Source organism: Lagenorhynchus albirostris, chromosome 14 (genome assembly GCF_949774975.1).
Source record: "Lagenorhynchus albirostris chromosome 14, mLagAlb1.1, whole genome shotgun sequence".
NCBI lineage: Eukaryota > Metazoa > Chordata > Mammalia > Artiodactyla > Delphinidae > Lagenorhynchus > Lagenorhynchus albirostris.
The window spans coordinates 30,760,094-30,775,921 of NC_083108.1; the positions used below are offsets into that span (position 1 = coordinate 30,760,094).

The 15,828-nt window shown below is 34.1% G+C and overlaps 1 non-coding gene across 1 annotated transcript; it reads left to right on the forward strand.

Annotated features, from left to right (window-relative positions):
• The first annotated feature begins 4,782 nt into the window (after window positions 1–4,782).
• LOC132504581 (U6 spliceosomal RNA) lies at window positions 4,783–4,889 on the forward strand. The gene has a single exon (XR_009534968.1). It is a non-coding gene; the product is annotated as a U6 spliceosomal RNA (small nuclear RNA).
• The last annotated feature ends 10,939 nt before the right edge of the window (window positions 4,890–15,828 follow it).

Genomic DNA, 15,828 nt, shown 5'->3' on the forward strand with positions numbered 1-15,828 from the left:
CACTGGATAATCTCTGAGAATGCAGGAATGAATCAAGGTTGTTTAACACTACTTAGAAGACTCACTTGTGGAAGAAAAATGGGATTATAAATTTGTAGATAAGAAGACACATTTTATATCGTAATACAGCTACAGCAAGAAAGAATAGAGATTGTCATTTTTCAACCACTGGACTAAAATCTTAGCCTTTCAGAATATTGTACTTATGGATCCTTTTATTGCTTGGGGCCAAGGCCTTTCTCAAACCCACATGGACTTCACTGTTCTTATTCCTAAGCTCTGGGATCAAGGCAATCAGCTTGCATTTATTCACTTGTTAACTGCTTCTACTCTGTCCCTTTGGATTTTTCTCAACCCTCATCTTCTACGGAGTAGGGCACAATCTACCGAGTTTTCCCTGTCCCATATTACCTCTAAAATCAAATCCACTATATCTTTTCATTCTAAGGTATTCATAAGTAAGGAGAAAAACCAAAATATTTTTTTTTAAATGTGGAGATGTATAAAAATAACAAGATTCTTATAGCCATAGAGCTGGTCTTTACTTCCTCGTTTCCTTTGCTCTAAATGTTTAATACTCTGCTTTTATACTGATAAAATGGGTTAGTACATTATTTTTCTCCTTCAGCTACCCTGACCCCTGGAACTCTTCCAAGTTTGGGAAGACTCTGTGCATACTGCAGTCCATTAGATTGTTCTGTTTGCTAGAAGATGCAATCTAAGAAACAGAGTAGTTGGCACCTAGTTTCATATGAGAGACCTACATCTTTGAAAACCTGATGACTGCCCTATCTATGAATAACAGTAGTGTTTGACATCTTTGAAAATCTGATGACTTCCCTATCTATGAATAAAAGTAGTGTCTGACACCTTTCTTTAAACAACTAAAAGTCTTTGTAAATTTTATTTTACTGTCAGCTTCCTTGCCTTTGGCTCTAAAATTTTGTATCTCATTTCTCTCTTGTTCCTTCTCTTTATACTTTTCGAGTCCTGATAAATAATTTACATGGTTTAGAAATTCTTAGAGAGGTTTAGATTGTGGAACAGTTACCAAGTCCAACCATTTCATCCTGTGGAAGGAAGGAGGTCTGTAAATGATCACTCAGTGAAACTGCATGAATTTGAAATAATTATCACCAGCAGAGAGAGGCAGACTTTAAGTATTCTTTTAAGCCAGTCTGCTAAAAGGAAGTAAATGTTCTAGAAGAATAAAACCTAGTTATTTTTGCCCAAAGACTATTGACTCACTCTCTTTGATATGACCTAAATTCCAAGATCTCATACCTGATCACTATCCCTGAAAACTTCTAACCAGACCTAGGATACCTCAATCAATCTCAAAGCTTGAAGAAGAAAAGCACAATGTGTACATACCTACATAGCCAAAGGAGTGTCAAGAAACTATGAAACAATAAGCATCCATGTGCATTGTAAACAAATATGTAGTCACCCAAGACAATTTACCAAATAGTGACAAAATGCGAGCTATGTGCAAGCACTTTTCTAGATACCACTGGGTGTGTGTGCATGCATGTGTGTGTGTTGGAGAGGTACTATGCAATTCCAAATACATTTTCTGCTCTCTAGAAATATATCATCTATTTTATGTATTTTTAATTAACTGGTCTGGTGGGTCCCCATAATAAAATAATTTGCCAGATTGTACACAAATGACAGTTTATAATGAGCCTTGGAACTTGTGTAGAAAATGCCAATAAGAAAAAAACATGGACAGCTAGAGCCAAGCATTATTCACAGCTGTTTTATTTCTCTACAACTTGTCTATTCTTTCTCATGCGTCCTTGACTGATGGGTAGCTGGAGTGAGGAGGAACTGAATTTTGGTTTAATCCAGTAATTCAGTGCTAAGCTAAGGCAATAATTTAAGAAACATATTTAAATAACACAACTTCTGCATGGGACACTTAGGCCAGTTGTTTTCATTCAAAGTTCTGCCCTGTTCACTGTCCTTTCCAAAATTGCACCTGAGTGTGGGGGAAAGGTGTGGCTTATGCGACCTCATGACAGTAGAATTTCCTCCTCTCATCTTCTAAGTCCTACAGTATCCTCTGTATCGTTTTTGATATTTTTAACCAAGGGTCCGGCCTGATTCTTTTTTTTTTTTAATTTATTCAATTGTCATTAGAACACTTAACATGAGATCTACCCTATTGACAAATTTTTAAGTGTACAATATATTATTGCTAACTATAAGTACAATGCTGTACATCAGATCTCTAGAGCTTCTTGCTTGAAAGTTTGTGCACTTTGATTAGTAATTCCCCATTTCTCCCTCCCCCCAGCCCTTGGTAACCATTTGATTCTGTTTATTAGACTGGTTTACTCAGAGGTATGTCAAAGACAGGCAAGTGGGCCCATGATAAATAGGCACTTTCTACTGGAATACATGAACTGGTCCCTTTGCCTTTGGGTCTCAAGGTCCTTCTCAACACAGTCTCTTTATTGTTACACCAGATCGCTTCCAGTCCATTTCTGCCAGTACTTTTGACTCTCTTTGGTATTATTTGCATGTCACACGTAGGCCATGGGGACTCCTGAGCATTGTCTCAATAAAGCTGTTACAGCTCTCTGCCACCACCTCTGTCTAGCTCATGTGGGGCTGCCCCAGGGAGTCCAGTTTACTCCTAGCATTCCGTAAAAGTGAAATATAAACAAAGACCAATCAGAATGGAGACATAATGTAAATAGTAAGTGTGTTCATAACTGTGGGAAATTCGGTCACTAGCCCCAGTGTTTTCAAACTTCCTTGTGATTGTTTGTAAGCAACCTCCCATTAGTTGGCTTGGGAGGCATAGAGTGGAGGATTAGGAAGAGGATGCTACTCTATGACCCATATGCATTGTTACTGTCTCTCTTCCACAAGCCATCTGGTGGAAGGGGAGTAGGCTACTTACTTATTCTTTCTCTAAGTAACCCTTCAACAACAGGCTGGCACCTAAAGTAAATAAGAAAACAGAATTTGATTGTCAAAGATGAGAAATGAGTTTCTTATTTTAGGGGGCTTCTGTTCAGTGAGTGGTACACATTGAATAGACATTTTTCCAAATAAGACATGCAGATGGCCAAACACACATGCAAAGATATTCATTATTAATCATCATTCATCAGAGAAATGCAAATTAAAACCACAATGATGTATCATCTCACACCTGTCAGAACGTTTATCATCAAAAAGACCACAAATAATAAATGTTGGCTAGAATGTAGAGAAAAGGGAACACATACAATGTTGGTGGGATTATAAATTGGTGGAGCTACTGTGGAAAACATTATGATAGTTTCTCAAAAAATAGGAATACAGATACCGTATGACTCAGCAATTCCATCCTGGTGTACATTCAAAATAAAAACAAGAACATAAATTTGAAAAGATACATGCACCCTAATGTTCATAACAACATTGTTTAGAATTGCCAAGATATGGCAGCAACCTAAGTGTCTGTCAACAGATGAATGGATAATGAAGATATGGTATACAAATACAACGCATTACTATTTAGCCATAAAAAAGAATGAAATTTTGCCATTTGTTACAATATGGATAGATTTGGAGGGTATTATGCTAACTGAAATAAGTCAGAGAAAGACAAATACTGTACAACATCACTTATATGTGGAATCTAAAAAAAACAAACTAGTGAATGTAACAAAAAGAAACAGACTGACAGGTACAGAGTACAAACTAGTGGTTACCAGTAGGGAGAGGGAAGGGGGAGGGGCTAGTTGATAGTGGGGGATTAACAGGTACAACTACTATGCATGAAACAAATAAGCTATATGGATATATTATATATCACAGGTAGTATGACCAATATTTTATAATAACTATAAATGGAGTATAAACTTTAAAAATTGTAAATCATTATGTTGTACACCTGTAACTTTATATAATATTGTAAAAAATATGAAAACCCCATCTCAATAAAGTTGGTACATATTTTTTAAGAAAGGGTAAAAAGCCATGGATCAAGAAAAATTTCAAGATAGGAGACTATACCTAAACATATTTTAAAACAAAATGATCCCTGTTACACATACACCAACTAAGACTAAGCCTCTTGAACTATATTTATAAAAATTAAAGTTGTAGTTCTTCTAGTTTGGTTGTTTACATGTTACTAGAGAATGTTCTAACATCTACCTGGCCTAAATCGTCTACTGTAAGGTTACATTTGAACACTTCCACTTGGCCTAAGGTTTCCCAATTAGAGTTACTATTTGGGTTTAGATGGCAAAAGTGAAGTTGTTCTTTCAAGCCATCCGTATACTATTAAATACAAATGTTAGAAAGTACAAAATTTAGTCTTCCATTAAAATGTCAAGAGCATAAATATATTTGTCATATAATCTTGTTGCCAGTTGTAAAAGCAGAGCAGAAGGGACTGTGGTGGAAAGGACAAAGAATATGTGAATTTTTATCAGTAAAAAAAAAGAGTACCTAGACCATTCATCATTTTCAGGTCTAAGTAGCCTACTGGGAACTCTGGACATACAGGATTTAACAAAGGAATCAGAGTTCCCAAGGTAAAATGATTATTAAGGGGAGTAAAGGGATGCTGGTCACAAAAGCAGGGTAGGAGGTAAGAATGCAACACAAAACTCACACCAACAGACTATTATCTACTTCATTCACCTTTTTGCTTCAGTCCAGCTCTGTCTCTAACACACACACACATGTACACACATAAATATATCAGTATAACTGTCACTCTTCAAACTATTGGTGTGAAAAATTAAATATTATAAAAAATAAATCACATCAGTGCTCACTTCAACAGCACATATAGTAAAATTGGAACAATACAGAGAAGATAAGCATGGGCCTTGCACAAGAATGACATGTGAATTTGTGAAGCATTCCACATTTTTAGGCCAGAAGGGAGTGCACAATGTATTTAAAGTCATGAAAGGGAAAAACCTACAACCAAGAATATCCAGCAAGACTCTCATCCATATTGCATGGAGAAATTGAAAGCTTTGTAGACAAGCAAAAGCTGAAAGAATTCAGCACCACCAAACCAGCCTTACAACAAATGCTAAAGGAACTTATTTAGGTAGAAAAGAAAAGGCCACATCTAGAAATAAGAAAATTACAAAATGGAAAATCTCAATGGTAAAGGCAAACCTATAGTAAAGGTAAGAAATCATCCACACACAAACTAGTAGGGAAGTTAAAAGACAAAAGTAGTAAAATTATCTGTATACACAATAAGCACTTAAGGGGTATGCAAAATAATTACATGTAAAATATGATATCAAAACCAGGAATCATGAAAGGAGGGGAGGACAAGTGCAGGAGATTTAAAATGCTTTTGAAATTAAGAGATCAGAAAACTAAAGCATTCATGTGTGTGTGTGTATATATATATATATATATATATATATATATATAGACTGCTATACCAAAGCCTCACAGTAACTGAAAAACAAAAATCTATAATAGATATAAAGACATAAAGATAGTCATCAAACCACAAGAGAAGAGAAAAAAAAGGAGAAACAGAAAAAAAACTGACAAAAACAAATCCAAAACAATTAACAAAGTGTAAATAAGAATACACGTATAGATAATTACTTTAAATGTAAACAAATTAAATGCTCCAACTAAAAGACAAAGACTTCCTGAATGGGTACATAAACAAGACCAGTATATATGCTGTCTACAAGAGACACACTTCAGATCTAAAGACAAATACAGACTGAAAGTGAGGGGATGGAAAAATGGTATTCTATGCAAATGGAGATAAAAAGAAAGATGGAGTAGCAGCATTTATATCAAATAAAATAAACTTTTAAATAAAGACTTTTATGAGACAAAGAATGACACTTCATAATCATCAAGGGATCAATTCAAGAAGAAGATATAATAATTGTAAATTTACATGCACTCAACACAGAAGCACTTCAGTGTATAAGACAAATATTAACAAACATAAAAGGAGAAATTGACAGTAACACAAAAAATTGATAAACCTTTAGCCAGATTCACCAAGAGAGGGTCCAAATCAATAAAATCAAAACTGTAAAAGAAGTTACAACTGACACCACAGAAATAAAAATATTGTAAGAGACTATTATTAGCAATTATACACCAATAGAATGGACAACCTAGAGTAAATGAACAAATTCTTAGAAAGGTACAATCTCCCAAACTGAACCAGGAAGAAATAGAAAATATGAGCACACCAATTATCAGTACTGAATTGAATCAAAAACAGTAATATAAAACTCCCAAAAACAAAAGTCCAAGACAGATGACTTCACAAGTGAATTCTACCAAATATTTAGAGAAGAGTTAACATCTATCCATCTAAAACTATTCTAAAATATTTCAGAGAAAGGAACACTTCTGAACTCATTCTATGAGGACACCATCACCCTGATAACAAACCAGACAAAGATGTCACAGAAAAAGAAAACTACAGGCTAATATCACTGATGAATATAGATGCAAAAATCCTCAACAAAATACTGGCAAACCAGCTCCAAAAACACATTAAAGGGATCATACACCATGATCAAGTGGAATTTATGCCACAGATGCAAGAAATTTTCAATATCCACAAATCAATTGGTGTGATACAGCACATTAACAAATTGAAGAATAAAAACAATATGATGATTTCAATAGATAAACAAAAGTGTTTTGACAAAATTCAACACCTATTTATGATAGAAACTGTCCAGAAAGTAGGCATAGAGGGAACATACCTCAACATAATAAAGGCTATATATGACAAACCCACAGCTAACATCATACTCAGTGGTAAAAGCTGAAAACATCACCTGTAAGATCAGGAAGAAGACAAGGATGCCCAGTCTGGCCACTTTTATTCAACACAGTATTGGAAGTCCTAGCCACAGCAATCAGAGAAAGAAAAGAAATAAAAGGAATCTAAGTTGGAAAAGAAGTAAAACTGTCACTGTTGGCAGATGACATGGCAACATACATAGAAAATCTTAACAATGCTACAAGAAAGCTACTAGAGATCATCAATGAATTTGGCAAAGTTGCAGGATATAAAATTAATATAGAAATCTGTTGCATTTCTATACACTAAAAGCTAAAGATAAGAGAGAAAAATTAAGGAAAATGTCCCATTTTCTATCAAAAATAAAATAAAATACCTAGAAATAAACCTACCTAAGGAGACCAGAGACCTGTACTCCAAAAACTATAAGACATTGTTGAAAGAAATTGAAGATGACACAAACAGATGGAAAGATACACAGTGTTCTTGGATTGGAAGGATCAATATTTTTAAAATAACTACACTACCCAATGCAATCTACAGATTCAATGCAATTCCTATCAAATTACCAATGGCATTTTAAACAGAACTAAAAGAAAAGATTTGAAAATTTGTATGGAACTACAAGAGACTTTGAATAGCCAAAGCAATCTTGAGAGAAAAGAATGCATCTGGAGGAATCAGGCTCCCTGACTTCAGAGTATATCACAAAGCTACAGTCATCAAAACTGTATGGTACTGGAATAAACAGGGACATATAAATGATTGGAACAGAATAGAAAGCCCTGAAATAAACCAACTCACCTATGGTCAATATGGTCAATTAATCTATGACAAAGGAGGTCAGAGTATACTATGGAGATAAAGACTGTCTCTACAATAAATAGTACAGGGAAGACTGTACAGATACATGTAAAAAAATGAAATTAGAACATTCTCTAACATCATATAAAAAAATAAACCCCAAATGTATTAAAAACCTAAATGTAAGACTGGATACTATAAAACTCCTGGATGAAAACAGAGGCAGAACACTCTTTGACATAAATCTCACCAATATTTTTTTGGATCCATATCTTAGAATAATGGAAATAAAAACAAAAATAAACAAATGGGACCTAATGAAACTTAAAAGCTTAACTATAAACAAAACAAAAAGACAATCCACATAATGGAAGAAAATATTTGCATACAATGTCATCCACAAGGGATTAATTTCCACAATACATAAACAGCTCAATATCAACAAAGCAAACACCCAATCAAAAAATAGGCAGACGATCACATTTCTCCAAAGAAGACATACAGATGGCCAACACGCACATGAAAAGATGCTCAACATCACTAATTATTAAAGAAATGCAAAGCAAAACTACAATGAGATATCACCTTACACTGGTCAGAATGGCCATCATCAAAAAGTCTATAAATAATAAATACTTGAGAGGGTTTGGAGAAAAGGGAATCCTTCTACTCTGTTGATGTGAATGTTAATTGGTGCAGCCACTATGGAAAGAAGTATGGACGTTCCTTAAAAAACCAAAAATTAGAGTTAACATATCATCCTGCAATCCCACTCCCAGGCCTATATGTAGAGCAAACCATAATTTGAAATGATGCATGCACCCCAGTGTTCATAGCAGCACTACTTCCAATAGCTAAGACATGGAAGTAACCTAATTGTCCATCAACAGATGAATGGATAAAGAATATATGATATATATACATACTATAATACTACTCAACTATAAAAAAAGAATGAAATAATGCCATTTGCAGCAACATGGATGGACATAGAGATTATCATACTATTTGAAGTAAGTCAGAGAGAGACAAATATCACTTATATGTGGAATCTAAAATATGACACAAATAAACTTATATAAGGCAGAAATAGACGCAAAGACATAGAAAATAAATGTATGGTTACCAGAGGGGAAGGGAGGTAGGGATAAATTAGAAGTGGGGGATTAACAGATACAAACTACTGTATATAAAATAGATAAACAACAAGGTCCTACTGGGAAGTATACTTAATATCTTATAATAACATATAAGGGAAAAGAATCTGAAAAAAATAGATATGTAGTTTTTACTATATCTCCCAGTTTTAGTAAAAATTATCTCAAAAGAAGAAAAATTTTGTTTTCTGATATACCTCACATGTGACAAAGATAATAAAATAATTTAATCTTCTGACTCTGTTGCAATCAGGGCTTCATTCAGCTTTCTCTAGAGGTTTAATTAAAACCAGCTAATAAATAAAATAAAAATATGGTTTCTGGAATAGATCCATAGTATCTCTTTAAAATACATAAAATATGAGGATGGTTTACCTCCCTTTATAGGTTAGGGAAATAGGACCCTGAAAACATTGCTATTGGAGGTGACTCCCTCCAGGGAAGTTAATTAGACAAGGGAGTGAGACATCAATTAAGGGAAGTCGGCCAAAGGTTTTAAATTTATTGCTGGTGAGAAGTGCTGGACTTGCAGCAATTAGAATCTGAATTTATGTGTTGAAAAGGTGAAGAAAAATAAAAGTACTACCAGCATGCCACTATCCTGATGATGTTTGGGAAGCTTAAAACAACTATAACTCAAGAGTTTTCTGTTCATACTGAGTCTGAATCACAGAATTTGTGACTTTCAGAGGATATGCTAAAAAAAATGTTGGGCTGAAATAACAGATGACTCATGAATTCACAAGAACTCAATTCACTAACAGATAATTCAGCATTGAATTATTCATATATTTATTCACTTAATTTTTTATTGAAATATACTTAATTACAATATTATATTAGTTTCAAGTGTATGACATAGTGATTTGATATTTTTATAGATTATATTCCATATAAAGTTATTGTAAAACATTTGTTATATGCCCTGTACTGTACATTACATTCTTGTAACTTATCTATTTTATACCTGTTAGTTTGTACCTCTTAATCCCCCTCACCCATTTTGCCCCTTCTCTCACCCTCTACCCGCTGGCAACCACCAACCTTTTCTCTGTATCTGTGAATCTGTTTCTGTTTTGTTTTATTCTTTAGATTTCACATATAAGTGCAAACATACAGAATTTGTCTTTCTCTGTTTGACATTTCACTAAGCATAATACCCTCTATCCTTCAGGTCAATCCAGTTATTACAAATGGCAAAATATCATTCTTCTTAATGGTTGAATTGTACACATAATTATATTATATAGTTACATATAATATAAAATACATAATATATATCTCACATATTCTTTATCCATTCATCTGTTGATGGACACTTAGGTTGCTTGTTTTAATATTTTGGCTATTGTAAATAATGCTGCTATGAACATTGAGCATTGAACATTTTCTTCAGATAAAATACCCAGGAGTACAATTGATTCATCATATGTTAGTTCTATTATTAATATTTTTTGGAACCTCCATATAGTTTTTCCATAGTAGCTGAATCAATTACATTCCCACCAACAGGGCATTACAGTTCCCTTTTCTCTATATCCTTGCCAACGTTTGTTATGAGTGGTCTTTTTGATGACAGCCATTCTGACAGGTATGAGGTGATATCTCACTGTGGTTTTGATTTGTATTTCCCTGAGGATTAGTGATGTTGAGAATCTTTTCATCTATTGGATATCTGTATGTCTTCTCTGGAAAATGCTTATTCAGGTCCTCTGCCCATCTTTTAATCGGGTGGTTTGTTTTCACTTAATATTTTTGAGCTCCTATTGTGTGCAACACACCCTGATTAGCATTTTTATTAACTCCTCAGTAATCACACACACAAAAACAAACAATTCATACACAAAGAACATAATTTCTGAGAACTTACTCTGTGTCAAATACTGCATTAAATCAAGGGGATAATATTGTACCAAAATAACTATTGTCCTTGCTGTTTTGGAGCTTACAGTCTAATCAGGAAGAAAGATAGTGATAACATATTTAGATTTATAATGTTTAAATTGGGACCATAATCAATGCTATAATGGAGAATTGTGGTGTGTAAATATTGTCCATAATAGGAGCATTTGAACTAGTTGAGGAGCTCAGGAGCTTCCCTGAAGACATGAAGATTGGGTTGCAATATGAAGGAGGAACATTATTTAGGCCAAGAGGATAGGGATGATGTTAATGTATTTCAATCAGCAATAACAGCATGGGCATCAGCCCTCTGGCAAGTGGATGCATCATGAGTAGAGGTGACCAGCATGATTGGGAGGAAAAAAAAGAGGTCTGTGAAATGATGACACATGAAGGGTGACTTGGAAAAAAGAAACATGCAGATCTATTTAGGTGAGAGTTATGTCTTTATTTTGAGAAAAATGGGAGGCTATTAAATGCAGTTAAACAGTTAGATGAGGTAACAATTATTTGGTCTTTAAAATGTTAATTTTGGAGGGAAGAGGTAGGATGATGGAGTAGAAAAACTCTGAGCTCACAACCCCTCATGGAAACACCAAAATTACAGCAATTTACAGAACACCTATTGAAGAAAAAGACAAGAACCTACCAGAAAAGATCTTCTACAACTAAAGATATAAAGAAGGAACCACACCAGGACAGCTAGGAGGGTTAAAGTCATGGTATAGTCAAGACAAATAACTCAGGTGGGTGACCCACAAACAGGAGAATAATTACAATGGCAGAGGTTCTCCCCATGGACTGAAGGCACTGAGTCCTATATTGGGCACCCCAGCCTGGGGGTCCTGTGCCAGGAAGACAAACCTCATCAAGAAAAGAGAGCATGAGAGAGAGGGCCCAAATCAATAAAATCAGAAATAAAAAAGGAGAATTTACAACTGAAACTAGAGAAATGCAAAGGACCATAAGAGATTATTGCAAACAAGTGTATGATAATAAAATTGACAAATTCTAAGAAACGTACAATCTCCCAAAACTGAACCAGAAAGAAATAGAAAGCATGAACAAACCAATTACCAGTAATGAAACTGAATCAGTAATTGTAAAACTTCCAACAAACCAAAGTACAGGACCAGATGCCTGAATTCTGCCAGACATTTAGAGAAGTGTTAACACCTATCTTTCTTCAAACTATCCCCAAAAATTATAGAAAAAGGAATGCTTCCAAATTTATTCTGAGACTAACATCACCCTGATACCAAAACCAGACAAAGACATCACATTAAAAAAAAATTACAGGTCAATATCACTGATGAACATAGATGCAAAAATCCTCAACAAAATATTGGCAAGCCAAATTCAACAAAAATTAAAAGGATCAGACTCAAAGACATAGAAAACAAACTTATGGTAACCAAACTGGAAGCGAGGGCAGGAGGGATAAATTAGAAGTTTGGCATTATCAGATACAAACTACTATATACAAGAGAGATAAACAACAAAATCCTACTGCATAGTGCAGGAAACTATATTCAATATTTTGTAGCAAAATATAATGTAAAAGAATCTGAATCACTTTGCTGTACACCAGAAACTAATACAACATTGTAAATCAAATATACTTAAAAAAAAAAAAAGATCATACACTATGATCAAGTGGGATTTACTCCAGGAATGCAAGGATTTTTCAATATCCACAAATCAATCAGTGTGATACATCACATTACCAGATTTAAGAATAAAAACACATGATAACCTCAATAGATGCAGGAAAAGCTTTTGATAAAATTCAACATCCATTCATGATAAAAACTCTCCAGAAAGTTGGTATAGAGGGAACATACCTCACCATAATAAAGGCTGTATGTGACAAACCCACAGCTAACATCATACTCCAAAATGAAAACTTGAAAGCATTTCCTCTTAGATCAGGAACAAAACAAGGATTCCCACACTTTCTACTTTTATTCAAAGTACTATTAGCAGTCCTAGCCACAGCAATCAAAGAAGGAAAAGGGATCCAAATTGGAAAAAAAGAAGTAAAACTGTCATTGTTTTCACACAACATGATACTATATATAGAAAATCCTAAAGATGCGACAAAAACTGCTAGAAATCATCAATGAATTCAGTAAAGTTCCATGACACAAAAATAACATGCAGAAATCTGTTTCTATACACTAACACTAAACTATCAGAAGGAAAAATTAAAGAAACAATCCAGTTGCAATGACATCAAAAAGGATAAAATACCTAGGAGTAAACTTACCTAAGGAGGTAAAAGACCTGTATTCAGAAAACTATAAGACACTGATGAAATAAATTGAAGATGAAACAAACAGACGGAAAGATATACTGTGTTCATGATTTGAAGAATTATCATTGTTAAAATGACCATAATACTGAAAGCAATCTACAGATTCAATGCAATCCCCATCAAAATACCAATGGCATTTTTCACAGAATGATATAGAAGAACAGATTTGTAGGTATCATGCTCCGTAACTTCAGACTGTACTACAAAGCTACAGTCATCAAAAGTGTATGATACTGTCACAAACGAATCAATGGACAAAGGATTAATCTCCAAAATATACAAACAGCTCATACAGCTCAATATTAAGAAAACAAAAAATCCAATCCAAAAATGGACCAAAGACCTAAATAGACATTTTTTCCAAGGAAGACATACAGATGGCCAAGAAGCACATGAAAAGCTGCTCAGCAACACTAATTATTAGAGAAATGCAAATCAAAACTACAATGAGGTATCACCTCACACCAGTTAGAATGGGCATCATCAGAAAATCTACAAACAACAAATGCTGGAGATGGTATGGAGGAAAGCGAACCTTCTTGCACTATTGGTGGGAATGTAAATTGATACAGCCACTATGGAGAACAGTATGGAGGTTCCTTAAAAAACTAAAAATAGAATTATCATATGATCCAGCAATCCCACTACTAGGCATATACCCAGAGAAAACCATCATTCAAAAAGACACATGCACCCCAATGTTCATTGCAGCACTATTTACAATAGCCAGGTCATGGAAGCAACCTAAATGCCCATTGACAGATGAATGGATAAAGAAGATATGGTACATATATACAATGGAATATTACTCAGCCATAAAAAGGAACGAAATTGGGTCATTTGTTGAGACGTGGATGGATCTAGAGACTGTCATACAGAGTGAAGTAAGTCAGAATGAGAAAAAGAAATATCACATATAAACACATATATGTGGAACGTAGAAAAATGGTACAGATGAACTGGTTTGCAGGGCAGAAATTGAGACACAGATGTACAGAACAAATATATGGGCACCAAGGGGGGAAAGCCATGGGGAGGTCGGGGCGGGGGTGTGATAAGTTGGGCAATTGGGATTGACATGTATACACTAATGTGTATAAAATTGATGACTAATAAGAACCTGCTGTATAAAAAAAATAAATAAAATTCAATAATTAAAAAAATAAAGAAGATTTATGAATGGTTAATAAGCACATGAAAAAAGAAAAAGTCTGCAGTTAGCCTTAGATTACTAGTTAAGAGATGCAAGATATAGTCTCAGGTATATTGGTAACTGAATTTGTGATTATGAAAACATTTTATATTCTTCTGGGTTTTAATTTCTCCATTTTAGAAATAGGAATAGTAAACCCTACCAACCGCTCTATTGTGAGGATCAAATGGGGTTAAAAATTAATAAACATCTTTCACTAGGGAGAATTTGGCATTGTGTTCCTTAAATTCATGTAAATTGTTAGGAATATTATGTGAATGTTGAAATAAGATGCCAACTTCAGGTGAAGAAGAAATGGACAGGAATGCAGAGAAGAGATTATTACTATAAAAGAAAGGTGCAATCAGGATAGAGATTTTGAAAAGGCTGGTTTGGAGATTCTAATTCTTATGAATAATAATTCCTAATAATCAGGTTTGGTGGGCGGGGGAAGCAAAGTGAGAAATGGTAATAAAGTGTTTAGAGAGATCAAGAGCAGGACAGGAAGTAAAAAAGAGAAGTGCAGACTTGCAAGAAAAATATTCATTTTTTACACAAAGCTCTGGATCTAATAAATATGTACCTACATATACCTCAGTATATGTTAGATGTACAAAATGATCAGGGAGAATAATTAGAAATCCTAAGAAGTAAGTAAGTCAGGATCTGCCTGTGTTTTTATGTAGTCATTGTGGAATGAAGATGTTAAATTTTTTACAAAGCAAGAGTTTTTCTTAAATCTTTTTTGTGTTCTGTATTATTTTTGAGCCTGGTGAAACTATGGAGTCTCAAGAAAAATGTACACAAAAAATTTCCTACTTGTCCATGTGTATGAACTCACACTTAATATGTAAACTTACATATGTACCCATACAACTACATCTACAGCTTTACCTACAGTTACAGAGACTTATACATTTACAGTTTCATGGAGTTCATCAACACCCTAAATTTGGTCTATAGACTGCTAGACACAAAAATGTCTACTCTTCTCTAGAGATTAACTAGAATCTTTGTTTTTATGATTTGGTGGTAATTTAAGTAACAGAGAAGGAAAAATTCTAAGAGAATGAGCATGTTAATACTATGGCACAACATAGTGTAACAGAACAACATTTTGACTACAACTCTTTAAGTTCATTCTAAGATAAATGGACAAGCTTTCAACAGTTCTTTTTATTTATAATAGAGTGCATCACATCTCCTGTGATAGTTGGTAAGTTATGTAAAAAAGTTGGTTAAAGCAGGATAATTTTAAAAACTCATACACAGCTAAACAAATATTTTAATTTACATGTATATATTCAAATTTATCTATCAATATTTTTCTATCCATTTTATAATTTTGACAATTTTTACCCTGTTTATATAAAGAAAAAATGATTTTTGCTTACCCAAGTTGTTTGCACTTTGAACAGAATACATCAGCTTTAAAATCAGAAGGCATGAGCAGTATTCCTGGACTAGACACTCAGAAGCTAAATGATCTCAGTGAAGTTACTTAAATTATATGCCTTACTTCCTGAAACTTCATGGACTGTTATTAGATTTGGGTGAAGTATGCAACCAAAGTATTTAATAAAGGCTTTTACCTGGTACTCCTGAACCCACAGTTGGGGGCATAAGTCTCTGACTAGCGGGACCACAAAGAATTGTTCAGATTCAGGACGGTTTTTTGTCGAAA